Below are 27,361 nucleotides of genomic sequence, written 5' to 3' on the forward strand. Positions count from 1 at the left end.
TTTATTTATATATATATATATATATATATATATATATATATATACACACACACATACTGCACATAACTAGAATAACCATAGCTAAGTTTACATTATGTATATATTTACACATTTTTAAGAATTATGTTTTGGAATTAACTAACTGAATGACAGAATTGAGAGAATACTTCCAAATGACAGATGAAAGGCGAGTGCCAACTTTTCAGATGGAAACAGAGAGGCAGAAAGTGGAAAAAAAGAATTATGTTTAAAAGGACCACAAGACTTCCAAGTTACCTCCCCAGTTAGGAATTATTCAAAACTACTTATGATCATGGACAGACATTGGAGTCATAAATTACGTTTATATCAGAAAGCTCTCAATATGGATGTGAGCTAACCACGACTGATGTTACTGGCAATTACTATAATACTGGTGGGATATGGCTGATCTGCTGGATGGCAATTACTGGAATTCAGGTGGAATGGCTTTGTGCATGGTAAAATTATTACAATGAAAAATAATTAATATTTAATAAAAAATAAAAAAAAAGAAGATGGAGAGGAAGAAGAGAAACAGTGATGTAAATCTATCTCAAGGAATTAGGAAAACTACTACAAAGAGACAGTAAAGGGAAGAAAATAAATTAAATATAAGAGAGCATTTTTGCTTTTAAGATTTTCTTTTTTTTTTTATATACTAAAATTCCACTATTTCAAGCCAAGACTATAGAAATCTCTGCTGGCTTTGGAATTGAAGCATCTTCCTCTGAGCAGCATGCCGGACGGGAGGACATAAAAAAAATAAAAATCTAGCTACGCAAATTGTACAGTACTAAGCAATGTGTGTAGGGACATTGTAATTCAACTCCTCCTACATCGGTTTTCACTGATGTCCAGCCAGGCACTGTAGGGAGTTGCGGCGCGACGGGGGTGACACCATCAGAGGCGATTATTTCCTGCGTGATTGTGTCACCGACCACCAACATCTTCTCGCGGACCACCAGTAGTCCACGGGCCATCGGTTGGCGACCGCTGATCTATATGACACACATGAGCTAACAGTGGCTAACTGGGAAAAACTGTAAAAATAGACACAGATGAAGAGGCAATTCAACTGCTTAGAAATTAGCATATGAGCCTACTTAGGTTTAGCTTTCCACAAAGAATACCGAGAGAGCAAAGCAAATTTGATTATAAAAGTAAATTGGAAAGTTGTTTAAAATTGCATGCCCTATCTGAATCATGAAACTGTCCCTTTAAAGTAACAGTCAGACCGTACAGACTCCTCATTCCCAATATACAAGGCATGTAAATAAGCATGCAAAAGAGTGATCAGAGTAGTCATAATTGAAAATGAAAGATTAATTGCAAAGAATTCTAAGTGGGATATTTATCAAAGTGTCAATCTCTGTGCATTTGTCAGCGCCAATACGCTCGCAGAACATCGCTGCCGCTTATCCACATACGATGCCCATATTTATAAACAAAAACGTCAAAAACACGCATGTCAAATACGGTGCGATGACTAACAGTCATCAATGTCGCGGTTATTCTGGTTTTTCCCAACTTTATTTATACAATTTCATTACTGTCCATGAACAAGCACATTTCTCTAAAGCTAATCTTTTATTTTTCATTTGTTATTGTCCAAGAAATAGCTAGATTTATACCTGAACAAACAATATCTCATAGAAAGTAATTTTTATATTTATTTGTTATACAAAAAAAATCTGTTATGATACTTTCACATTATTGTGTATTTTTATTTCTAGAAGTCATGATATGCTTTTATCTCATGTTTTTTTTTATAAATGATTATTAATGCTAGAATTTGTACATATATCTTTGCACATACTTGTGTTCTTCAGGAGATTGTAGCTAAAAGATTTTTTTTATGACAAAGAAAATACCAACACTATGGAGGATTACAATGGAAGCAAAAAGAACACAATCTTCACACCTGCACCAGGACGCAACACAAAATTGGACAGCTATATTGAAAGCTTCCAGCTGAGAACAGCATCCCTACACAGCAGAAAAAAATAATGTATAACCTCTCACATTTAGAAAAAAACACTATAAAAAACTTAAGAAACAATGTAAATATTACCATTAAGCCTGCGGACAAGGAAGAAGCAGTGGTGATCATGAAGACACAGGACTACATCACAGAGGGAAATAGACAATTATCAGATCAAACTTATTACAATAAATTGGAAAATGACCCCAACCAGGAATACACTTTGCAACTTAGAAAACTAATAAAAACATTCCCTAAACACACGCAACATAAACTGGGCAAACTGGTGCCGTCTAACCCTAGCATAGGAGCATTCTACATGCTCCCAAAAATCCACAAACCAGGGAACCCAGGGAGGCCAATAATAACTGGCATTGACACTCTGACTGAGCAAATATTGGGCCTAGTAGAGAATATTCTTAAGCCCTTAGTTATTAACACCACTAGCATTATAAAAGATACCACTGATTTTCTTAACAAAATCAGCCAGATAACAGAATTGCCAGAGGATACTATACTTGTGACAATTGATGTGGAATCCCTGTACAGCAATATTCCACATAAAGATGGTATTGATGACTGCTTAAACTTTCTTTCCTTAGAGAGCTCTAACCATACATATAGTGCTTCTACAGTCAGTAAACTTACAGCATTTATATTCTCCCACAATTTCATCTTCAATAACTCCATCTATTTACAAACCATTGGAACAGCCATGGGCACCAAAATGGCACCACAGTATGCAAAACTCTTCATGGCTGACTTAGAACACAGATTCCTAGCCACTCACCCTCACAAACCCTTCAAATACTTTTTCTACATAGATGATATTTTCATCATATGGACAGAAGGAGAAAAAAGCCTAGAACAGTTTCATAAATCCATTTAATCTATTTCATGCTTCAATCAAGCTTAAAATTGACTTTTCTAGAGACTGTGTCAGCTTCCTGGATACAACAATATCCATCACAAATGGCAAATTGCACTCAGCTGTATACAGGAAACCAACAGGTAGATGCAGCTACCTCAACAACTCCAGCTCCCACCCCAATCACATTAAAAAATCCATAATCTACAGTCAGGCCACCAGATATCATAGAATTTGCTCAGACACCAAGGACCATGACAAACACCTCATCACACTGTCCCAATCATTTAGAGAAAAAAGTTACAAAACAAGGGTTATAAACAAACAAATTAACTCTGCCCTCTATACCCCACGTGAACACTTGCTACAATACAGGGAGAAGAAAAACATACTGAGTGTCCCATTAGTAGTCAAATATAACCCTGCTGTAGAAGGAATATGAAAAATCATAAAAGACTTACAGCCACTACTCTTAGAGGATTCCACACACAAAAAATCTTTCCAAAACCCCCTATCCTGGCACTCAGACAACCACCCAACCTAAAACAGAAACTGGTCCATAGAAAGCTACCCCTTGATAAAAAGAACACTCAGAATGGAACCAAGCGCTGCAACAAAGCTCTCTGCAAACTATCGCCTAGATTTAGAGTTCTGCATTAGCCATCCAAACCAGCGTTAAGGGGTCCTAACGCTGGTTTTGGCCGCTCGCTGGTATTTAGAGTCAGTCAGGAAAGGGTCTAACGCTCACTTTCCAGCCGCAACTTTTCCATACCGCAGATCCCCTTACGTCAATTGCGTATCCTATCTTTTCAATGGGATCTTTCTAACGCTGGTATTTAGAGTCTTGGCTGAAGTGAGCGTTAGAACTCTAACGACAAGACTCAAGCCGCAGAAAAAAGTCAGGAGTTAAGAGCTTTATGGGCTAACGCCAGTTCATAAAGCTCTTAACTACTGTGCTCTAAAGTACACTAACACCCATAAACTACCTATGTACCCCTAAACCGAGGTCCCCCCACATCGCTGCCACTCTAATAACATTTTTTAACCCCTAATCTGCCGACTGTACACTGCCGCAACCTACATTATCCCTATGTACCCCTAATCTGCTGCCCCTAACATCGCCGACACCTACATAATATTTATTAACCTCTAATCTATCCCCCAACGTCGCCACTACCTAAATACACTTATTAACCCCTAATCTGCCGACCGGACCTCAACGCTACTCTAATAAATGTATTAACCCCTAAAGCTAAGTCTAACCCTAACACTAACACCCCCCTAAATTAAATATAATTTAAATCTAACGAAATAAAATACATCTTATTAAATAAATTAATCCTATTTAAAGCTAAATACTTACCTGTAAAATAAACCCTAATATAGCTACAATATAACAAATAATTATATTGTAGCTATTTTAGCATTTATATTTATTTTACAGGCAACTTTGTATTTATTTTAACTAGGTACAATAGCTATTAAATAGTTAATAACTATTTAATAGCTACCTAGTTAAAATAAGTACAAAATTACCTGTAAAATAAATCCTAACCTAAGTTACAATTAAACCTAACACTACACTATCAATATATTAATTAACTAAACTATCTACAATTATCTACAATTAAATCAACTAAACTAAATTACAAAAAAAAAAAGATTACAAGAATTTTAAACTAATTACACCTACTCTAAGCCCCCTAAAAAAATAACAAAGCCCCCCAAAATAAAAAAATGCCCTACCCTATTCTAAAATAAAAAGTTAACAGCTCTATTACCTTACCAGCCCTTAAAAGGGCCTTTTGCGGGGCATGCCCCAAATAAAACGGCTCTTTTGCATTTAAAAAAAAAAATACAATACCCCCCCCCAATATTACAACCCACCACCCACATACCCCTAATCTAACCCAAACACCCCTTAAAAAACTAAGCCCCTGAAGATCTCCCTACCTTATCTTTACCACGCCGGGTATCACCGCTCCGTCCAGAAGAGGATCCAAAGTCTTCATCCTATCCGGCCAGAAGAGGGTCCGAAGTCTTCATCCTATCCGGCAAGAAGAGGTCCAGAAGAGGGTCTGAAGTCTTCATCCTATCCGGCAAGAAGAGGACATCCGGACCGGTAGACATGTTCATCCAGGCGGCGTCTTCTATCTTCATCCATCCGGCGCTGAGCGGGACCATCTTGAAGCAGCCGACGCGGATCCATCCTCTTCTTCCGGCAACTCCCGACGAATGAAGGTTCCTTTAAGTGACGTCATCCAAGATGGTGTCCCTCGAATTCCGATTGGCTGATAGGATTCTATCGGAACAGCCAATAGAATGCGAGCTCAATCTGATTGGCTGATTGGATCAGCCAATCGGATTGAACTTGAATCTGATTGGCTAATTCAATCAGCCAATCAGATTTTTCCTACCTTAATTCCGATTGGCTGATAGAATCCTATCAGCCAATCGGAATTCGAGGGACGCCATCTTGGATGACGTCACTTAAAGGAACCTTCATTCGTCGGGAGTCGCCGGAAGAAGAGGACTGATCCGCGTCGGCTGCTTCAAGATGGTCCAGCTCCGCGCCGGATGGATGAAGATAGAACAAGCCGCCTGGATGAACATGTCTACCGGTCCAAATGTCCTTTTCATGCCGGATAGGATGAAGACTTCAGACCCTCTTCTGGACCTCTTCTTGCCGGATAGGATGAAGACTTCGGACCCTCTTCTGGACGGATCGGTGATACCCGGCGTGGTGAAGATAAGGTAGGAAGATCTTCAGGGGCTTAGTGTTAGGTTTTTTAAGGGGTGTTTGGGTTAGATTAGGGGTATGAGGGTGGTGGGTTGTAATGTTGGGGGGGTATTGTATGTTTTTTTTTTAAATGCAAAAGAGCTGTTTTCTTTGGGGCATGCCCCGCAAAAGGCCCTTTTAAGGGCTGGTAAGGTAATAGAGCTGTTAACTTTTTATTTTAGAATAGGGTAGGGCATTTTTTTATTTTGGGGGGCTTTGCTATTTTTTTAGGGGGCTTAGAGTAGGTGTAATTAGTTTAAAATTCTTGTAATTTTTTTTTATTTTTTGTAATTTAGTGTTTGTTTGTTTTTTGTAATTTAGTTTAGTTGATTTAATTGTAGATAATTGTAGATAGTTTATTTAATTAATTTATTGATAGTGTAGTGTTTAATTGTAACTTAGGTTAGGATTTATTTTACAGGTAATTTTGTACTTATTTTAAATAGGAAGCTATTAAATAGTTATTAACTATTTAATAGCTATTGTACCTAGTTAAAATAAATACAAAGTTGCCTGTAAAATAAATATAAATGCTAAAATAGCTACAATAAAATTATTCGTTATATTGTAGCTATATTAGGGTTTATTTTACAGGTAAGTATTTAGCTTTAAATAGGATTAATTTATTTAATAAGATTTATTTTATTTCGTTAGATTTAAATTAAATTTAACTTAGGGGGGTGTTAGTGTTAGGGTTAGACTTAGCTCTAGGGGTTAATACATTTATTAGAGTAGCGGGCGAGGTCCGCTCAGCAGATTAGGGGTTAATAAGTGTAGGTAAGGTAGCAGCGACGTTGGGGGGGGGCAGATTAGAGGTTAATAAATATAATATAGGGGTCGGCGATGTTAGGGGCAGCAGATTAGGGGTACATAGCTATAATGTAGGTTGCGGCGGTGTACGGAGCGGCAGATTAGGGGTTAATAATAAAATGCAGGGGTCAGCGATAGCGGGGACGGCAGATTAGGGGTTCATAGGGATAATGTACGTTGCGGCAGTGTCCGGAGCAGCAGATTAGGGGTTAATAATAAAATGCAGGGGTCAGGGATAGCGGGGGCGGCAGATTAGAGGTTAATAAGTGTAAGGTTAGGGGTGTTTAGACTCAGGGTACATGTTAGGGTGTTAGGTGCAGACTTAGGAAGTGTTTCCCCATAGGAAACAATGGGGCTGCGTTAGGAGCTGAACGCTGCTTTTTTGCAGGTGTTAGGTTTTTTTTCAGCTCAAACTGCCCCATTGTTTCCTATGGGGATATCATGCAGAAGCACGTTTTTAAGCTGGCAGCGTCCGTAAGCAACGCTGGTATTTAGAGTTGAAGTGGCGGTAAATTATGCTCTACGCTCCCTTTTTGGAGCCTAACTCAGCCCTTCAGAGAACTCTAAATACCAGCGTTATTTAAAAGGTGCGGGGGGGAAAAACATGCGTAGCTAACGCACCCCTTCTAACGCAAAACTCTAAATGTAGGTGTATGTCAACACATTTGTGAAAGCAGCACAGCTAATCATGAGTAAATGCTATAACATTAAAGGGGCATATTCATGTATATCTGCAAATTTGGTATACATGATACATTGCACTGCATGTGAAGTGGGATGTTGTATTGGAGAAACAAGCCAAAAACTGCACCTTCGGATGAACTGAGACAGACACTTAATCAAAAACCACTGTGAAACAAAATACTGTACCCCTGTTGGTCACCATTTCACCCAACCCCCTTTTTTTTTCTTTCCCCTCTCCTTTTTTGACTATCTTATATTCCCCTGTATACCTTATTTCACATTTTTATACATATTGATTCTATGTTGATATATTCCTTTATGTCAGTATATGCTTTGTGTATAACCATATATTTCCCCTGTCTGTTATCCTTCACTGGACACTGTCTGCCTCTGTCTCCCAAACCACCCTCATGATTTTACGACACCCCCTCCTCCCCCTGCATTCAGACCTCTGTAACACTTTCTGTCTTTTTAGCCTGTGTTTTAATATATAATCTGTAAATTCCATCAAATTGGTCAGTATTGCTTCAGACTTGAAAAAGGAAGACATTCTTCCGAAAGTTTGTCATCTTATAAATGTATAGGTAGTACAATAAAAAAGTATCATTGCTCAATGCAATACTCTTGTTATTTTGATATCTATATCTCTGGACTAACATGGCTACTCCAACATATATAGATATATATTTGTGTGTGTGTGTATTATGTCAGAAATCTTTTGCAAACATATTTACATGTCCCTAAATTCCTTTTCTGTTCTAAACAATGTTGTCTTTGATATCTCTGTGTTTATTTATACCACTATATGTACTTTATATAGTGTATATTTATTATTATTCTGAGCAGGAATAATTGCGAATATAACATGTAATCAGGGTATCATATGTATTTATTTGCAATTAATGGATATTTGAAGAGCTGGGCCAGTTTTCTATCTGTACCTGTATATCCCCTCCTGATTGCAATCTAGTTTTAAAAACCACCCCTACACAGGTGTTATAAAATGGGCTGGCATATAAGATGACATTTCTTACTGAAACAGAAATTCAAGATAAGGAAGAAATACACTGAAAATAGCATTTACAGTAAAGAGGTGATTTTAATTTCTGCTGTATCTGAATCATGACAGTTTAATGTTAGGTGGGCTCTCCTTTTGAGCTATAATCTTAAGATTATATTGAATCAAACATCAATTCAAATTTTAAAATCATTGTCTAAAATATTACACCGTGGGAGATATTTATCAAAGCCTCGACTGCAAATATGCCAGAATTCCGCAGCGTAATTGTTGCCAGATTGATCTGACCTAGTTATCAAAGCCTACAGACCGGCAAATGTTGAAATTTGTGACGTAACATACGATCCGCCGGTCTCAATCCGAAGCAGATCGATGCTTAAGTTATTACAGATGTTCTGAATACACATTTGGCTCTATTTGACACCTTTTCCCAGTTATCAAACTTTTAACAGGTACACTCGCGGCTATTCCGGCCCAGCGTACCTGGTTTTCAATCCGCCACCCTGGAGGTCGCGGATGCCATAGAAAACAATGGGAGTCTGAAAGCAGCGAAAGCTATGTTCGATGCTGCCAGATATCCCATTGATTCATATGGTTGAAAACAAGTTACGGTTACACCTAACACCCTAACATAAACCCTGAGTCTAAACACTACTAATCTGCCGCCCCAACATCACTGCAACCTAAATAAAGTTATTAACCCCTAACCCCGCCGCAAACTAAATAAAGTTATTAACCCCTATTCCGCAGCTCCCCGACATCGCCGCCACTAAACGTATTAACCCCTAAAACTCTAGCCTCCCACATCACCACCACTAACTAAACCTATTAACCCCTAATCCGTCAGCCCCCCACATCGCCATAAGCTAAATTAAGCTATTAACCCCTAAACCTAACAACCCGCTAACTTTAAATTAATATTACAACATAATAAATTTAAACTTACCTGTAGAATTAAAATAAACTATATTAAACTATTAATTAACCTACCCTAACTATTATCCTACAATTAAATTAATCTACCAATTAAATAAAATAAATTACATATTAAAAAACCTAACCCTACTCAAATTAATTAAATAAATATTAAACATTATTACAAATTACTAAATTACAGAAAAAACAAACACTGTTACAAAAAAAACACACAATTACAAAAAATAAAAAACCACATTATCAAAAATAAAAAGGAATTGCACCTAATCTAATAGCCCTATCAAAATAATAAAGCCTCCACAAAATAAAAAAACCCCTAGCCTACAATAAACTACCAATGGCCCTTAAAAGGGCCTTTTGTGGGGCATTGTCCCAAATAAATCAGCTCTTTTACCTGTAAAAAAAATACAAACACCCCCAACAGTAAAACCCACTACCCAACCAACCAACCCCCACCAAATAAAAACCTATCTCAAATAACCTAAGCTCCCCATTGCCCTGAAAATGGCATTTGTATGGGCATTGCACTCAAAAGGGCATTTAGCTCTTTTACATGCCCAGACCCTAATCTAAAAATAAAACCCACCCAAACAAATCCTTAAATAAACCTAACACTAACCCCCAATGATCCACTTACAGTTATTGAAGTCCCGCTTGAAGGATCCATCCACCCAACAAGAATTCTTCATCCAGACAGCCTCTTCGATCTTCATCCAGCCGGCAAAGTCCTCATCCAGACGGCATCTTCCATCTTCATCCATCCGGTGTGGAGCGGGTCCATCCTGAAGATATCCGGCGTGGAGCATCCTCTTCTTACGGTCGTCGCTGTAAACTGGAACTTCAATGCAAGTGACGTCATCCAAGATGGCGTCCCTTGCATTCCTATTGGCTGAAAGATTTTAATCGGCCAATAGGATTAGAGCTGCAAAAATCCTATTGGCTGTTCCAATCAGTTAGCAGGTCATCGCCCCGTACTTGGTGCACGTCTTTTTGCCAACCTTTTTTTATAAATAAGAACATATTGAGATACGTGGCAGCGATGTTAGGCGAGCGTATTGTTGACGGTGAATGCAACAAAGTTGAGACTTTGATAAATATCCCCCTGTGTGACCTAATGTCAGAATCAATGTTTTTCTTTAATACTAATTTCACATATATATACTTTCAAAGTATAATACACAATGTAACAAATGGCACTTACAAGTTCTGATGAGTGATCAATGACACAAGTATCAAGCAATTTGATTAGTAAGTGATAGTTTAAAATTTATATTTGAATCAGATTGGCTGATGTCAAAAATCATGTGATTATGCATATTCCAATCAAAAGTGGTTGAAATATTCACTAGTGTGTGGGTTGTTTAGGAGTTTGCATCATAATTGGTGTGAAAAGTAGAGTAGGACCTGTATTACATGGCTTAAACATGGTGCAAATAGATTTTTCCAAAAAAATAAAAAGGAAGTTAGCTATATTATGTTGTGTATTTATTTCATTTTTATCTCTATATCTATTAGTGCAACAGGTTTGGGGCAAAACTTTGCAACACATTTGGAGAAATAATACTGTTCCCTTGCTATGTAATGAGAGACAAAGTTGTAACATAATCCATAAGTAGTAATGTATTTTTCAGTTTTATCACTATATCTACTAGTGCACCAAATGTGGAGCAATAATATTTTTTGATTTAGAAAGGGTATACAATTTTAATAAAGTTTCTAATTTACTTTTATCATGTACTATACTTCATTCTCTTGCAGCATTGAACATAAGCTTTCTGTGTTTTCAGACTCCTATTTATTTCTATGGCACCCGCAGCCTCAAGGGTGGCGGATTGAAAACTAGGTACGCTGTGTTGGAATAGACGCGAGCATACCTACTAAATGTTTGATAAATTTGGAAAAGGGTCAAATAGAGTCGAATGTGAATTCGAAACATCTGTAATGGCGCAATCATCGATCTACGTCCGATTGAGATCGCGGGAGTGTATATTTTGTCACACATTTGACGATCTTGACGCTTTGATAACTACGGCGGATTAATCTTGTGACAAATACGATGCGGGATTAAAGCGTATTTTCAGTTGACGCTTTGATAAATATCCCCCTAAGACAAACCCAAATTTTTTTTTTTATTATTTTTTATTTAGAAGGTTGGCATGATTAACAGTGATCTTGGGAAGGCTGAGGTTTGAAACCATTTAATTTCTTCATCCTATATAATAAAAGACCAAGTGTGAGGGAGGAGAGAGACAGCAAAAGAGAGGGGGGAGAGAGACAGCAAAGAGAGTGGGGAGAGAGACAGCAAAAGAGAGGGGGGAGACAGCAAAAGAGAGGGGGGAAGAGACAGCAAAAGAGAGGAGGGAGAGAGCACAAAAGAGAGGGGGGAGAGTGCGCAAAAGAGAGGGGGGGAGAGAGTGCAAAAGAGAGGGGGAGAGAGCGCAAAAGAGAGAGGGAGAGAGACAGCAAACGAGAGGAGAGAGAGCAAATGAGAAGGGGAAGAGAGAGAGAGCAAAAGAGAAGGAGAGAGCAAAAGAGAGGGGGAGAGAGACAGCAAAAGCGAGGGGGAGAGAGACAGCAAAAGAGAGGGGGGGAGAGAGACAGCAAAGAGAGGGGAGAGAGAGCAAACGAGAGGAGATAGAGCAAACGAGAGGAGGGAGAGCAAACGAGAGTGGGGAAGAGAGAGAGCAAAAGAGAGGGAGAGAGATAGCAAAAGAGGGGGAGAGAGAGCAAAAGAGAGGGGGGGAGAGAGAGAGCAAAAGAAAGGGGGGAGAGAGAGAGCAAAAGAGAGGGGGAGAGAGCGAGCAAAAGAGAGGGGGGGAGAGAAAGTAAAAAGAGAAGGGGGGAGAGAGAGCAAAAGAGAGGGGGGGAGAGAGAGCAAAAGAGAGGGGGAGAGAGAGAGCAAAAGAGAGGGGGAGAGAGAGAGAGAGCAAACGAGAGGGGGGAGATAAAGAGCAAAAGAGAGGGGGGAGAGAGAGAGCAAAAGAGAGGGGGAGAGAGAGTAAAAGAGAAGGGGAGAGAGAGTAAAAGAGAGGGGGGGGAGAGAGAGAGAGGGGGGAGAGAGACAGCAAAAGAGAAGGAGAAAGAGACAGCAAAAGAGAGGGGGGAGAGCAAAAGAGAGAAGTAGAGAGTGCAAAAGAGAGGGGAAAGAGCGCAAAAGAGAGAGGGAGAGAGACAGCAAATGAGTGGAGAGAGAGCAAATGAGAAGGGGAAGAGAGAGAGTAAAAGAGAAGGAGAGAGAGACAGCAAAAGAGAGGGGATAGAGACAGAAAAAGAGAGGGGGGAGAGAGACAGCAAAGAGAGGGGAGAGAGAGCAAATGAGAGGAGAGAGAGCAAACAAGAGTGGGGAAGAGAGAGAGCAAAAGAGAGGGAGAGAGATAGCAAAAGAGGGGGAGAGAGAGAGCAAAAGAGAGGGGGGGGAGAGAGAGAGCAAAAGAAAGGGAGGAGAGAGAGAGCAAAAGAGAGGGGGGAGAGAGAGAGCAAAAGAGAGGGGAGAGAGCAAACGAGAGGAGTGAGAGCAAACGAGAGTGGGGAAGAGAGAGAGCAAAAGAGGAGGAGAGAGAGCAAACGAGGGGGGGAGAGAGAGAGCAAAAGAAAGGGGGGAGAGAGAGAGCAAAAGAGAGGGGGAGAAAGAGAGAGCAAAAGAGAGGGGAGAAAGAGAGAGCAAAAGAGAGGGGGAGAGAGATAGCAAAAGAGAGGGGGAGAGAGACATCAAAAGAGAGGGGGAGAGAGAGACAGAAAAAGAGAGGGGGAGAGAGATAGCAAAGAGAGGGGAAGAGAGACAGCAAAAGAGAGGGGGGAGAGAGACAGCAGAAGAGAGGGGGGAGAGAGACAGCAAAGAGTGTGGGGAGAGAGACAGCAAAAGAGAGGTGGGGAGACAGCAAAAGAGAGGGGGGAGAGAGAGCAAAAGAGAGGAGTGAGAGAGCGCAAAGGAGAGGGGGGAGAGTGCGCAAAAGAGAGGGGGTAGAGAGCACAAAAGAGAGGGGGAGAGCGCAAAAGAGAGGGGGAGAGAGAGCAAAAGAGAGAAGGAGAGAGTGCAAAAGAGAGGGGAAAGAGAGCAAAAGAGAGGGGGGAGAGAGAGTAAAAGAGAGGGGGAGAGAGAGAGTAAAAGAGAGGGGAGAGAGACAGCAAAATAGAGGGGAGAGAGACAGCAAAATAGAGGGGGAGAGAGAGAGCAAAAGAGGGGGGAGAGAGAGCAAAAGAGAGGGGGGAGAGAGAGTAAAAGAGAGGGAGGAGAGAGTAAAAGAGAGGGGAGAGAGAGAGAGAGCAAAAGAGAGGGGAGAAAGAGAGAGCAAAAGAGAGGGGGAGAGAGATAGCAAAGAGAGGGGAAGAGAGACAGCAAAAGAGAGGGGGGAGAGAGACAGCAGAAGAGAGGGGGGAGAGAGACAGCAAAGAGTGTGGGGAGAGAGACAGCAAAAGAGAGGTGGGGAGACAGCAAAAGAGAGGGGGGAGAGAGACAGCAAAAGAGAGGAGTGAGAGAGCGCAAAGGAGAGGGGGGAGAGTGCGCAAAAGAGAGGGGGGAGAGAGCACAAAAGAGAGGGGGAGAGCGCAAAAGAGAGGGGGAGAGAGTGCAAAAGAGAGGGGAAAGAGCGCAAAAGAGAGAGGGAGAGAGACAGCAAATGAGTGGAGAGAGAGCAAATGAGAAGGGGAAGAGAGAGAGCAAAAGAGAAGGAGAGAGAGACAGCAAAAGAGAGGGGGATAGAGACAGCAAAAGAGAGGGGGGGAGAGAGACAGCAAAGAGAGGGGAGAGAGAGCAAATGAGAGGAGAGAGAGCAAACGAGAGTGGGGAAGAGAGAGAGCAAAAGAGAGGGAGAGAGATAGCAAAAGAGGGGGAGAGAGAGAGCAAAAGAGAGGGGGGGAGAGAGAGAGCAAAAGAAAGGGAGGAGAGAGAGAGTAAAAGAGAGGGGGGAGAGAGAGAGCAAAAGAGAGAGAGAGCAAAAGAGAGGGGAGAGAGAGCAAACAAGAGGAGAGAGAGCAAACGAGAGGAGTGAGAGCAAACGAGAGTGGGGAAGAGAGAGAGCAAAAGAGGAGGAGAGAGAGCAAACGAGGGGGGGGGAGAGAGAGCAAAAGAAAGGGGGGAGAGAGAGAGCAAAAGAGAGGGGGAGAGAGAGAGCAAAAGAGAGGGGGAGAGAGAGAGCAAAAGAGAGGGGGAGAGAGAGAGCAAAAGAGAAGGGGGAGATAGAGAGCAAAAGAGAGGGGGGAGAGAGAGAGAGTAAAAGAGAGGGGGAGAGAGAGAGCGTAAAAGAGAGGGGGGAGAGAGAGAGAGAGAGAGTAAAAGAGAGGGAGGAGAGAGAGAGTAAAAGAGAGGGGGGAGAGAGAGAGAGCAAAAGAGAGGGGAGAAAGAGAGAGCAAAAGAGAGGGGAGAAAGAGAGAGCAAAAGAGAGGGGAGAAAGAGAGAGCAAAAGAGAGGGGGAGAGAGATAGCAAAAGAGAGGGGGAGAGAGACATCAAAAGAGAGGGGGAGAGAGAGACAGAAAAAGAGAGGGGGAGAGAGAGAGCAAAAGAAAGGGAGGAGAGAGAGCAAAAGAAAGGGGGAGAGAGACAGCAAAAGAGAGGGGGGAGAGAGACAGCAAAAGAGAGGGGGAGAGAGACAGCAAAAGAGAGGGGGGAGAGAGACAGCAAAAGAGAGGGGGGGAGAGAGAGAGCAAAAGAGAGGGGGGAGAGAGACAGCAAAAGAGAGGGGGAGAGAGACAGCAAAAGAGAGGGGGAGAGAGAGCAAAAGAAAGGGGGAAGTTAGAGTAAAAGGGAGGGGGAGAGAGAGATTAAAAGAGAGGGGAGAGAGCAAAAGAGAGGGGGGAGAGAGAGAGTAAAAGAGAGGGGGAGAGAGAGAGTAAAAGAGAGGGGAGAGAGAGCAAAAGAGAGGTGAGAAAGAAAGAGCAAAAGAGAGGGGAGAAAGAGAGGGGGGAGAGAGACAGCAAAAGAGAGGGGGGGAGAGAGACAGCAAAATAGAAGGGGGAGAGAGAGAGCAAAAGAGAGGGGGAGAGAGTAAAAGAGAGGGGGAGAGCGAGAGTAAAAGAGAGGGGAGAGAGCAAAAGAGAGGGGGGAGAGAGAGAGAATAAAAGAGAGGGGGAGAGAGAGTAAAATAGAGGGGAGAGAGAGCAAAAGAGAGGGAGAAAGAGAGAGCAAAAGAGAGGGGAGAAAGAGAGGGGGGATAGAGCGAAAGCAAGGGGTGGGACCGATGTACTGCAAAAAATGGCCCGTGTACACGGACTTTAGGACTAGTTATACATAAAAAAGGAACCAATGTTTATAACAAACTAGAATATACAAGCCCATACTAATAATTTGGGATGAAGATGGAGCGCTGCCACCATCTTGGGGTTTAGTGGTAGGTTTTTGGTTGTGTTTGGGTGGTTTTTTTCTAGATTAGGGCTTTTTCTTATAAGGGCAACAAAACAGCTAAATGCCCCAGGGCGCTTTTTAGATTAGAATTTTTTAGATCGTTTTTATTTTTATTTTGGGTTTGTTAGAGGGTAGGGTGTAGGGTGTTTTTTTCCTTTTTTCTTTTTTTTTTTATACGAAAAAGAGCGTGATCACTTTAGGGCAATTAAGATTATTTGTTTTTATTTCACAGGTAAGTTTTTTTATTTTTTTAAGGAAAATTTGTTTGTTTTTTGGTAAAGGTACGGTTAGTTTATTTTGGGTAAACTTAGGGGGTTTAGAATTAAGTGGGTTACTTTGCTTTGGGGGGGCTGATAGTTTAAGGATTTACAGTACAGCTACGAAAATCCGGACTGCTTGGGGATTTGCCTGGTCCGTATTTTCGGATTTTCCGGATTCTCGGACATTGCTGATAAAATACCTGTAAATAAAAAAGAAGACGTGCTAATGTTTTTTATTATAAATAAATACTGTACAGATCACCTTGTTTATTAAAATAGAGTACTGCACCTTCCAATGTACATTCCTTTCCGTTACAGGTATTTCTTTGGCACATGCTGAACTGCTTGTTCACGGAGCGCTAGCATCTGCTGCGCCCGGTGAACCGCTTGTGGATGGTGCTTCTGCTTTGCCCAGTGATTTCAGAGTGTTTCTCCTCTGCTTCTGTTTAGAACCCTTATCCACTTTAGGAAACATTGGTACAGTACACTACTGTACAATATAGTACAGTATATAGAGGTATAACAGTACTGTGCAATGTAAAGATGGTAAATACCTGCACAGGTACCGGTCATGTATGGCAAACTGTAGTGCGCAGTTGTGGAGCTCAGATTTCTCACTGCCTTCGTGTGCCGTCGCTTGTTGCAGCTCTGAATGCCAATTTGCACATGCGCAGTAACAAACCAACACCCGGAAGTTGTAATCACTCCAGAGTCCGGATTCTCAGGTTGTCCAGATTTCTGGAGTCCGGATTTTTGGAGTTGTACTGTATAGTGTAATGCAATGTGGTGCTCTGGCGGTTTAGGGTTTTATAGTGTACATAGCTAGTTTGTGATGTGAGGGGCTGGTGGTTTAGGGGTTAATAGTGTACATAGGAAGTTTGTGATGTGGGGGATGGTGGTTTAGGGGTTAATAGTGTAGTGCAGACTTTATGTGGGGGGCTCGCAATTTAGGGGTTCATAGTGAAGTTTAGTGCAACTATTTATGCAACCTTTCAGGTAATGTAAAAAGTTTGGGCGGTAAATATGATTCTGTTTGTGCAATTGCATTTTAACTTGTAATATGAGCACATATTACTGCTCTACGCTACCCATAGAAAATATTGTGTTTACGCTACTAGTGCTAAGAATAGCGCTACACTTGTAATCTAGAATAGAACAAGAAAATATACTAGGCGCTGCACTATTAGATTATACACTTTCAAAGAACGTCATATAATGTATACTGTATAACACTCTTTACCAATATTGTACTTCAAACACAGTACTCGATACAAATATTGTGCAATCATAAAGTATAAAATCCTTACGTAGCTGAATTATAAGTCCAAAAAAGTATATGTTAGTTACACAAGTTCCAGTAATGGAGGTATGTTGATACTGGTTGGCTGCTCCTGTAAGAATAAAGTCCCATCACAAACTCCTCAAAGATCAACTGAAAAAACAAAAATAGAAACAGGAGCGCACAAAACGCATCTAAGTGCAGATTAAAAGACACTTTTATTTCTATAGTGCCCTATAAAAGAATTGCACTCACAATGAATATGATAAAACACAGCTATATAAAAACAGTATTAGAACTGCAAACCTGGTCTGGTGTTTACTTCCAGCGCTTGGATATCCTCTGTCAGTGTGTCTCCTGCTCGTCAAACAAGGGGTGTGTGTCGAGCTTGGCCAATCAGATGTTCTCACACAGATTCCTAGCCCTATTATTGGCTCCAATGCCGATTGAAGTCTTCATCCAAGCGGCATCCATCCGGAGCGAAGCGGCAGCATCCTGAAGACCTCCACCGCGGAACATCCATCCTGGCCGACGACTGAACGACGGTTCCTTTAAATGACGTCATCCAAGATGGCGTCCCTCGAATTCCGATTGGCTGATAGGATTCTATCAGCCAATCGGAATTAAGGTAGGAATATTCTGATTGGCTGATCGGAACAGCCAATAGAATGCGAGCTCAATCTGATTGGCTGATCGGATCAGCCAATCGGATTGAACTTGATTCTGATTGGCTGATTCCATCAGCCAATCAGAATATTCCTACCTTAATTCCGATTGGCTGATAGAATCCTATCAGACAATCGGAATTTGAGGGACGCCATCTTGGATGACGTCATTTAAAGGAACCGTCGTTCAGTCGTCGGCCAGGATGGATGTTCCGCGGTGGAGGTCTTCAGGATGCTGCCGCTTCGCTCCGGATGGATGCCGCTTGGATGAAGACTTCAATCGGATGGAAGACCTCTTCTGCCCCGCTTGGATGAAGACTTCAGCTGGATCATGGACCTCTTCAGCCCCCCGCTTGGGCTTGGATCAGGACATCGGAGGAGCTCTTCTGGACCGATCGGTGAACCTGGTATGGTGAAGACAAGGTAGGATGATCTTCAGGGGCTTAGTGTTAGGTTTATTTAAGGGGGGTTTGGGTTAGATTAGGGGTATGTGGGTGGTGGGTTGTAATGTTGGGGGGCTTGGGTATTGTATGTTTTTTTTTACAGGCAAAAGAGCTGTATTTCTTGGGGCATGCCCCGCAAAGGGCCCTGTTCAGGGCTGGTAAGGTAAAAGAGCTTTGAACTTTAGTAATTTAGAATAGGGTAGGGCATTTTTTTATTTTGGGGTGCTTTGTTATTTTATTAGGGGGCTTAGAGTAGGTGTAATTAGTTTAAAATTGTTGTAATATTTTTCTTATGTTTGTAAATATTTTTTTATTTTTTGTAACTTAGTTCTTTTTTATTTTTTGTACTTTAGCTAGTTTATTTAATTGTATTTATTTGTAGCAATTGTATTTAATTAATTTATTGATAGTGTAGTGTTAGGTTAATTGTAGGTAATTGTAGGTAGTTTAATTAATTAATTTATTGATAGTGTAGTGTTAGGTTTATTTGTAACTTAGGTTAGGATTTCTTTTACAGGTAAATTTGTAATTATTTTAACTATTTTAGCTATTAAATAGTTCTTAACTATTTAATAGCTATTGTACCTGGTTAAAATAAATACAAAGTTACCTGTAAAATAAATATAAATCCTAAAATAGCTATAATATAATTATAATTTATATTGTAGCTATATTAGGATTTATTTTACAGGTAAGTATTTAGCTTTAAATAGCGATAATTTATTTAATAAGAGTTAATTAATTTCGTTAGATTTAAATTATATTTAACTTAGGGGGGTGTTAGTGTTAGGGTTAGACTTAGCTTTAGGGGTTAATACATTTATTAGAATAGCGGTGAGCTCCAGTCGGCAGATTAGGGGTTAATGTTTGAAGTTAGGTGTCGGCGATGTTAGGGAGGGCAGATTAGGGGTTAATACTATTTATGATAGGGTTAGTGAGGCGGATTAGGGGTTAATAACTTTATTATAGTAGCGCTCAGGTCCGGTCGGCAGATTAGGGGTTAATAAGTGTAGGCAGGTGGAGGCAACGTTGTGGGGGGCAGATTAGGGGTTAATAAATATAATATAGGGGTCGGCGATGTTAGGGCAGCAGATTAGGGGTACATAGGGATAATGTAAGTAGCGGCGGTTTACGGAGCGGCAGATTAGGGGTTAATAATAATATGCAGGGGTCAGCGATAGCGGGGGGCGGCAGAATAGGGGTTAATAAGTGTAAGGTTAGGGGTGTTTAGACTCGGGGTACATGTTAGAGTGTTAAGTGCAGACGTAGGAAGGGTTACCGCATAGCAAACAATGGGGCTGCGTTAAGAGCTGAACGCGGCTTTTTTGCAGGTGTTAGGTTTTTTTTCAGCTCAAACAGCCCCATTGTTTCCTATGGGGGAATCGTGCACGAGCACGTTTTTGAGGCTGGCCGCGTCCGTAAGCAACTCTGGTATCGAGAGTTGAAGCTGCGTTAAAAATGCTCTACGCTCCTTTTTTGGAGCCTAACGCAGCCTTTATGTGGACTCTCAATACCAGAGTTATTTTTATGGTGTGGCCAGAAAAAAGCCGGCGTTAGTTTTTCGGGTCGTTACCGACAAAACTCCAAATCTAGCGGATAGTTAGTACCTCAGCCTCTCGAATATAGTCTTCATTGTTCATACAGTTGCGTTTAATATGCTGGTACTGGCCTAACAGAATGTTATTCTTCCATTGTTTGAGTGGCCACTGCGTGCATTCAATAGACCATTTCTGTCTGTATTTTTTCTGTAATTTTTCACCATTACCCTGTTTGATTCGATAAACAAGGTAAGATCCAAAAAGTTAATTTGGGTCTGTGAATATACAGATGTAAATTTGAGGTTAAAATTGTTCCTATTTATATGCTTAACAAATTCCTCTATAGTGTGAGGCTCCCCTTGCCAAACAATGATTATATAATCTATAAAGCGATAATACATAAGAATAATAGAAGAGAAGGGGTTATTATTTCGTATGTATTGATCCTCATAATCGGACATATACAAGTTGGCATACGATGGGGCAAATGTCCCCATCGCGGTTCATTGTATTTGTTTGTAGAATTTGTTCTCAAACAGGAAATAATTGTGTGACAATATAAAACGTATATATTCTGAAAGAAATTTCGTGTGTAATGGTGATACATCCCCTTTTATACATTCCTCCCCAATCACTGAAACCCCTTTATCATGGGGATGCTAGTATATAGGGCCTAAACATCACACATGACCCAAAAGTGGTTTGGTCCCCAAATCTGTCCCTCAAATTTTTTAATTACGTCCACTGTGTCCATTAGATAAGCTGGAATTCTTTTAACCAAAGGTTGTAAATAATAATCTATATACTTGGACATATTGTCACATAGTGACCCGATCCCCGATACAATCGCTCTCCCTGGTGGTTCCCTGATGTTTTTATGGATTTTGGGTAGATGGTAAAAACATGCAATTTTAGGATGAACTTCATACAAATAACTGAATTCATTTTGATTAAGGATACCCTCCTGTTTAGCTACCAGGAGGTGATTGAATAATTCCTTCTTATAATTATTACTAGGATTGAAGGTGAGGGGTAAATAGGTGTCTTTGTCATTCAATAGATTATACGCTTCCTTTAAATAGTCATTTCTATTTTGCACAACTATTCCACCTCCCTTATCTGCGCACCTATATACTACATCCATGTCATTGGTTAAGGTTTTGAGTCAATCTCTCTCTCCTTTTGTAAGGTTATCGTTTCCTATTTTGTTGTTAGTGAAGAGCTTGTTAATATCTTCACATACCAATTTATTGAATGTTTTAATATACTCGCTTTGTATATTTTGGGGATAAAAGATAGATTTTATTTTTAGTGGACAGTGTGATATATTATTACCAGTTTCCTCTTTTGGGCCGCCACCCCCCATTCCGTTCTGTTCCGCATTTGACGCCATGGGGGAGTTCCTAAAAATTGCCCCTTATTTTGGGGTCCTTGTCTATATATCTGAGGGGACCACGGTTTAGGTTGGTTCTCAAAATCCTTATTAGTTCCCCTATATTTAGGTTTGGCTCCCTGTTGTTTCCACCTTGGGCTATTCAACCTCTGATTCTCTTCAGTATAGTTGCCCTCCACTTCAAACCTATTATTAGTCTCAATATTATATAAATTAGATTTCCTAATGTTTCGGGTATAATTAGATTCTAAATATTCCTTATTTGCCCGTAGTTAATCCTTATATGATACTGGTTTTGAACCTGATGTATATTTGATCCTGTTTGACCCTTGTTAATCTTGTAATCTAGCCCTAAGTAGGGTATTAGAAAGTTAAACCAACTGTAAAAGATATTTTAAGTGGGTAAAAATTGAGATTTTGAAGGGTTCAGAAAATGATGGCTATATATCTATATTTAACATATATGGCATTGATAAATCTTGAGCGAAATATAAAAGCTTAAACTATCTTATTAATTGGGAACACTGAAAAGCTGTATACTAAAAAGGTCCACTGTCTCGGCCAATCACCCAAATGTTAAACAAAAAGGAATTATAAAATACTTGTAAGAAGGATACTAAATCAACATCAGCTGGCCCTATTTATTACTACACAGAGAGAAGCGCACTTTCAGGAACGAACAACCAGCTCAATAACTTGTTAGCTTGTTCTATGGTGATTTACAACCTGGGTGCAGCTTCTTTTTAGCCCAGTAAAGCTTTTCACAGAATAGAACTTACCTGTAGCATATCAGTCTGATTCCGCCTTTTAAGATCAGTCCGACACCGAAATATCAGGCAATTCCACTCTGAACAATGAACACGGCAACCCCATACAATAGTTTTTGCCTTTATTAGGCCTCGTCAGTAGTAGTAGTCAATAATAATATCAGAAAAGTTTTTTTTTAATATTTTCAAGAACTATATAACACCCAACCGATAGACAATTCTAATAAACACTTTTTTTGGAATAAGATTTCCATCCCTCAACTTTCTCTCTCAGATGTAGAAATCTTGAATGCACCTATTACTAAGGAAGAAATATTGTTAACAATAAAAAATGCAAAATTGAACAAAGCTGCAGGGCCAGATGGGATCCCGGTAGAATTGTATAAAATACTTATGGAAGAGACAAGTAACTTATTAGTGGCTATGTTTAATAATTATTATATTACTTCTTCCCCTATATCAAATCTCTTCTCAGCAGCTAATATAACCCTTATCCATAAAAAAGGTAAAGACCCTGAGTACACAGCTTCATATAGACCTATATCTGTCTTAAATTCAGATTATAAAATCCTTTTATCTATCATAGCTAATAGAATGAACACATTTTTGCCTAAAATAATCCATATGGATCAAACGGGCTTTATTAACGGACGTACTGTAACCTCTAACTTACGGAAAGTTGAAATACTGTTAGATTTTTTTTGGAATCAAAATCTGACTTCAAACAATGATAAGCTTGATAAGGATCTAGCTATACTTTCTATAGACGCTGAGAAGGCATTTGATTCCATATCATGGGATCACCTGCTACATTCTTTAGAAAGTTTTGGTATTAAAGGTCACTGCTTAGATTTCATAGCCAAGATCTATAAAAATCCATACTCAGCACTTTTGATTAATGGCAATCTTTCCAATAAAATCGTGTTAGGGCGAGGCACCCGACAAGGCTGTCCTTTGTCGCCTTTATTGTTTAATATTGCAATCGAGCCTCTAGCAATCTGGCTCCGTTCAGAACTAGTTGGGATGAGAGTGGGCACAATGACGTTCAAAATCTCTCTCTATGCTGACGATTTGCTAATTTTTTTAGAGGATTCGATAAAGTCCATTCCAAAAATTCTTAATTTACTTTCAACTTTCAGTTCATTTGCAGGGTATAAGATAAATCTCCAAAAAAGTGAACTTTTATGGATAAAAAAACATAAGGGAAGCTGTACTGATCACCCTTTTAAAAACACAGATAATATCAAATATTTGGGTATTATATTACATAGGAATCCCAAGATGTGGTATAATTTAAATTTTAAACCGGTTTTTGAGAAAGCCATTTCAGATCTTAAAAATTGGTTGTCATTTCCCCTTCCTCTCTCGGCTCGAGTTAACCTAGTTAAAATAATTATTTTTCCACGGATACTTTATTTACTGCAAAATCTTCCATTATTCATTCCTAACCAGGAAATTAAAAAATTCTATACTGCATGTTCACAATTTTTATGGAAAGAACGAAAGCCTCGTATCTCAATTGCTAAACTTTGCCAAAAAAGAGAAATGGTGGACTGGCTTTGCCAGATATTAAACTTTACAACTTGATGACTTTAACCAAAATAGCTATGGGTTGGTTGATCAGTTCAAACAAAATTTTGTCTGCAGAGATAGAGAGTTTATTTATAGCTCCCTTCTCCTTAAAAGCAATTTTGCATTGTTCAATTAAAAAACTCCCATCAAACATTTGTAATCTTATATCCTTTAAGAATATAATCATAGCATGGCAAAAAAATTGTAGTATAGGCGATGTAGATGTAGGCGATGTAGATTCAGATTGGTTGTCATTTCCCCTTCCTCTCTCGGCTCGAGTTAACCTAGTTAAAATAATTATTTTTCCACGGATACTTTATTTACTGCAAAATCTTCCATTATTCATTCCTAACCAGGAAATTAAAAAATTCTATACTGCATGTTCACAATTTTTATGGAAAGAACGAAAGCCTCGTATCTCAATTGCTAAACTTTGCCAAAAAAAGAGAAATGGGGGACTGGCTTTGCCAGATATTAAACTTTACAACTTGATGACTTTAACCAAAATAGCTATGGGTTGGTTGATCAGTTCAAACAAAATTTTGTCTGCAGAGATAGAGAGTTTATTTATAGCTCCCTTCTCCTTAAAAGCAATTTTGCATTGTTCAATTAAAAAACTCCCATCAAACATTTGTAATCTTATATCCTTTAAGAATATAATCATAGCATGGCAAAAAATTTGTAGTATAGGCGATGTAGATTTTAGATTCTCAGCGTATTTACCAATTCAAGGCAACCCAGAATTTACTCCAGGAATTAATGAGCAAATATATAGTATATGGGCCCAAAAGGGCCTTAAGTATATGTACCAGCTTATTAGTTCTTCAGGACAGATATTCTCTTTTAATGATCTAATGGATTCATTTGATTTACCAAAACATAGTCTATTTGCATATTTTCAAACCCGGCACTTTATTAACTCGCAAAATTGGGATAGTTGTATTGATTTACGATGGTCAGACATTAATGAGTGTATTAAAAAAGCTGTTGCAGGCAAATTTACAATTTCTCTTTTATATAATATAATGCTTGCAAAACAGGGCCAAATTTCTTCCCAAAATTTGGTCTCCTTCTGGTGTCAACACTTCCCTCGATTTGAATTAATTAATATTTCTTATAGTTTTTCTGCACTGGAGAAATTGAATGTGTCAATTGCATGGAAAGAATCACAGATTAAATTATTACACAACTCATATTTAACTCCCCTCAAAATGTCTAAATTCTCTTCTTCAATACAACAATGGTGTCCAAAATGTCACTTATCAAATGCGGATATTCTACATATGGTTTTCTATTGCCCCAAAATAAACCAACTGTGGGGCAAAGTTAACCACTGGTATAATCGGCAGTTCCATGATTGTTTTAAAATACAAGCCTATCATACAATCTTTTTGATACATCCGAACCTAATTAGGGTTAAACCTAAAAATATCAGGATATTAAATACAATAATTATGGTAATTAGAATTCTTATATTGAAAAAATGGAAAGACAGATTTCCTCCCAGATTCTCTCACTTCCGTAACATGTTGCTCCAACAACTTGTGTTTGAATCACATAATACAATTTTACAATTTAAAGATAGGGCCGAGGTATTTGTTAGGAATTGGAGTCCGATAATTAATTTATACTCACTTTCCATACAGAAGCGAATATTAGCTCCCTTGTGCTCTACCGATACTTATAGAAACTTTTTTGCCCACTCAGTATGACAGTTAGCATCAGAAAATTTATTTTAACTGCCATATATTGAGAGGTAGAGGGGTGAAGAGAGAGGTACCGGGGTTTCCTTTCTTCCTTCTTTTCCTTCCCCCCTTTTTTTCCTAATTTTTTTTTTTTTTCTCCTTTTTTTTTTTTTTTTTTCTCCCTCTCTTGTTTCTTGTTTCTTGTCTCTTGTTTCTTGTTTCTTGTCTCATGTGGTGTTTTGTTTTTATTGTTATGTGTTTTTTATTTCATTAGAAAATCTTTCCAACAAGTGCATCTTTTCTCCAGGGCTATAACCTAGGTATCTATTAAGTTAATTATCAGTACTACTAGGAATTTAGACATTAATTTTTTTTTTATTTTTTTGTTTAAATTGGGCTAAGAAAATACAGGATGTATTTTTGTAAGATGTAGAGAGGTATAATCTATATTTAACATATGTATCTGTTCGTTATTAATTCTTTATATTTGTAGAGATATGAATGTCAAGAAATTGTGTGGCCTAAAATGTAACCTTGAGTTGGGTCAAGAAAGGTTCCTTTGCATCCTATTGTAATGATTTATGTTAGTCATAGTTTCAAAAAGGAATTTTAAAGCTAAATATGTGGTTAGAAAAAGCATATGTAGCACTCTGCTGGGTTTCTTTTTTTTATGTTTAAATCATCCTGTGAGATGTGTCAATGTAATAATTTTGCCCAAATTATGTTGTTGTACATTGTTGGAAAATAATAAATAAATCTAAAAAAAAAAAGGCCTCGTCAGTGAGGTGTAGCCATACTTCTCTAAGCACACTGAGCAAGGAACCCCGCCTTGTTGCCCCTTTTTTCCCCCTTAGGGAGACATAATACACACAGAGAGAAGCGCACTCTATTTAATTTATTATTAACTATAGGTGACTATAGTTAGGAATTAAAAAATAGTACTGTTTATAAAATCCCAGCATGTCAAAGAAAACATTCCCAAAAGATACTGCAATATCCTAATAGTTCTCAGAGGAAGGAAAAGTTCTAAACAGTAATCAATGTCAGATCTATTTTTTTGGCCATAATGAGGAAGTCTCAGGTTGTGTCGGAAAGGTATAAATTTGTATAACTTACATACAAAGACCTAGCGCAAATGATTAGTCCACATGGCGACTCACACTCTCAAAAATCAGCCAGCGCTGTTATATTTACATCCGTTTCTCCTATCATGTAATATTCAGTACTATGTTTAAATTGTTGTGTCCCAAAACGCCTTTCTATGAGTCCCGCTGCAACTTCACAGAGTGATTGAAAGTCCATTTTAAATAGAGGGAAAGCAGCAAAATTACTTAAACTTTAGTGAAGCCTGCTCTACACCCCCCCCCCCCCCCCTTATCAGTGTCCTACTCCAAAGCTTTTGGTACCATGTAACAAAGTGTGCACGTGAGGATAATTACTTATGCAAATAAGGGGGGGTTGAGGAGGGACAGCAGGTACTGCTATTGTTTGTTGCCAAGAGGCTTGCTCATTTTCATGGGGATAATGTCACATGCTTTGTGAAAGCTTCCGCATTATACTGTGCACTGCTTTAGTCAGGTGTCATGTGACAGCCCCCTGCCGTGCATTCTGCTGAAGCTATGGCCTGAATAGCACCTTCCATATATGGAAATGCCCAGAGGGAGCTTGCTGCAAACAAAACTATTCCTGAATTAAAAGGGTTAATGGAGGTTTAAAACAGAAACCATTTTGTAGATAAGCTTTGGCTGCATTATATATTTAGAAACTCTTCTTAGTTCATACTGTTGTATGTCCCTTTAATACATATTATTAGTATCAGTTATTTGTAGAGTGCCTTCAGATTCCACAGCACTGTACACATATATAGACATACATATATACTTATATATACAAAAATAAACATCATTAGACATGTGTGTATGCATCTTAATGTTAAATCCCTTTGTCTGCTTTTTTTTTCTTATACCCGAGATCTCATATCTTTGAGCCCTTTTAACTTTTTAATGCAATATTTTTTTAATAATTTTTATCAGACAGTGTTATTATAAGTTACAAAGTGAAAAGATTCTTTAATGGAAACAGTCCCACAAATACAAATAGTTAAAAACGATGTTCCTCAAAAGGAAGAGAAAGAAACATATCAAAGCATAATCCTGCATAAATCTTCACTCCCCAGATAGAAGGCAGACCCAGAATACTCAACAGCTCAAGATAATTTGCTTGAAAAAGCTAACGGCAGTTGATGAAACAATCTTTGGAGTCATTTAAGCAATGTTCAATTTGGACACAAGGAGAGGTATTTGTCCGGCACAGAAAGACTACAG

The sequence above is a fragment of the Bombina bombina genome, chromosome 4 (genome assembly GCF_027579735.1).
Source record: "Bombina bombina isolate aBomBom1 chromosome 4, aBomBom1.pri, whole genome shotgun sequence".
NCBI lineage: Eukaryota > Metazoa > Chordata > Amphibia > Anura > Bombinatoridae > Bombina > Bombina bombina.